The sequence below is a fragment of the Diadema setosum genome, chromosome 20 (genome assembly GCF_964275005.1).
Source record: "Diadema setosum chromosome 20, eeDiaSeto1, whole genome shotgun sequence".
Taxonomy (NCBI): Eukaryota; Metazoa; Echinodermata; class Echinoidea; order Diadematoida; family Diadematidae; genus Diadema; species Diadema setosum.
Window position 1 is genome coordinate 29,335,817 of NC_092704.1, and position 2,605 is coordinate 29,338,421.

Below are 2,605 nucleotides of genomic sequence, written 5' to 3' on the forward strand. Positions count from 1 at the left end.
AGGTCGACTTAAGAAATTGTATCACTTTACGCGATAACTCAAGACTGCATTATGCAAATTTCACCAAACCTGGTCCAAAGCTGACGTATGATGGGGCAAGTGATTAAGCAGTTTTTAAGTAAAATCGGCAAGAGGTCAAAGGTCAAAAGGTTCAAGGTCAATGCTAAAATTATTATTTTCCCCATATCTATGCAATGTCTGAAGGTACTTTCTTCAGACTTAGTGACTGCATACAATGTACTACCAAAATAAGATTCTCCAGAGTTTCAGGTCAAAGGTCAAAGGTCAGGTGAAAATGTTAAAATTTCACTTTTTTGTCTGTATCTCGCAAATGATTTAAGGTGTCTTCATGAAACTTGGTACTTGCAGGGATTTTCCGGGGAATTTAGGGGTCATTTGTGAAAGGTCAGGGGTCAAAGATCAAGGTCAATTGGGCCCTCAAAATCTCACTAATTTCCCTCATGTTTTTGCAATGCTTGTAGGATTTTTCTTGAAACTTAATATCCATGTATTAACTAATGGATATTCTCTGAGAAATTTCCTGCCAAAGGTCAAAGCTCTGATGAAAGTGCTATATTTCACTTTTTCTTTCATATCTTGAATGTGAATCAAGGTATCATGAATCTTAGTACATATTTGTGCATGTTCTACCTGACAGTGATACCGTTGTTGATTATCAAAAAAAAAATGTTAAGCCCTCCCCTCTCAAGTGTTTTTGTTTCCTCTTGATAAGTAGGAAAGGACATGGAATTCAGTGACATGGTATAGTCATCACCATCATTGCATTTAATGTGTGGGTCGCATGGAAGTTAATTGTGATGCACAAATGTATAATCCTTGACATTCTTACCTTTTACATTTTTACCTGTGTATTTCTTTTAATTTAACCTCTGACATCTTTACATTAAACCAGTTAACATAATTATTTTTTGGAAAAAGCTTCCAGATCATGTAGGTCATGATCATCTATACAGGTATTAGCTGATATGTGGTGGAATATAACATTCTTTGGACGGCCAGGGAGTTACATTATCCCAAAGGGAAAACAATCACAACCAGGGAGAATATGACATTTACGATTCTCGTAAACAGTAGCCTGTGACGATCTGTTGACAAATCACATCCTAGTAATTGTAAAAGCCATCGAATATACTCTTTTGTGGCTATGAACATATTATTTCTGCTTTGATTTATGGTTGAAATTGACTGATTTTAAGTCAGACACTGAGATTATTTGACTTAAAGTATAACATCTCCTATATTGTTCACATGACAATTTTTGCATATTAGTGCCTTATCAAAATGTTATTGTGTATAAATTTCCTAGCATAGTTTCCATGCCATAGTAGCTCATAGTAAACTGAGTTAACATTTTTTTTCAGAAACAGACTTTGTTTCTAACTCAAGCTTGTAAGTTCTTAATGTGTACAGATACCCTTGCATCCACATAATTTGCACAAGTTTATAATCAGTTCAATGTAAAAAGCCTCTTATTCGCTTGGTTGCCTACAAAATAAAATGAAAATCAGAATTCACACTTTCACTATGGTAGTGTTAGTAATGATTTTCTAACCATGACCTCATAGTTGTGTACTGTTCGCGAAGGAAAAACAGTCCTTTTGTAAGCAAAATTGTTCCGATTTGCATCTGTTCATATCAGTATGCCCTACTGTTAGATTTGCATAATCATATTTAAAGAGTGTCACTATCGATTGCTATTTTTCCCACCCTGCAAAGCATTTATGCAATGAGGGAAAATTGATAGCAAAAATTATTTCAAAGATCAATATGTCTCGAAATTTCACGTCTGGTGTACTTATTTACATGATTTATGCATAAAATGCATACGTGTAAGTTAATTAAATAATATGGAAACAATTTAAGCAACTGAAAAGTGTTGTTGTGAGAATATTGACTTATTCTATTGGCTTTTTGGGTATTAAGTTCAAAGCGATTTAAGACATTGTCACATTAAGGCTTTTTGTTTGTTCTGATTATCTATAGATGCGTAGGTATTGATATGCATATTATGCAAATAACAGGTTGTTTGCATAGAGACAGATTGTCTCTTCAGATGAATCATTTACTTTTGACCCAAGGAATATCCATCCCAAGTTCAAACTTTGTACTACAAGATCCAGTGCTTAATAGTTTAGAAATTCTTTCAAAAATGCAGATTTTTGCACAATAACTTGTGTAATTATGCAAATTTTATGTTCATTTACATAGGTATGAAATCAATTTTTGCAGGAATTGTTTCCACTTACTCTGTAGAATACTTCTACCAAATTAGGTATTTCTGCTGGATGCACATATATTTTCTTTATAATTTTTATATGTATTTTTGCATAAATTATGCAAATTAAGGGTTATTTGCATAGATACAGATTGTCTCTTTAGATGAAAATTTTTCAATTGCCCCAGGGAACATCTGTGCCAAGTAGGACATTTGTACTAAAAAATGCAGCGTTTACCCCCTTAGCAAGTCTACTATATACCCTTGCAGTAAGAATACCCTTTTTCCAGAGGAATAGCAGGTTGAGATATCGTAGGACAGTGCAGAGATTGCAGTTGAGTTTCACATAACTCTGATGGTATCTACCTT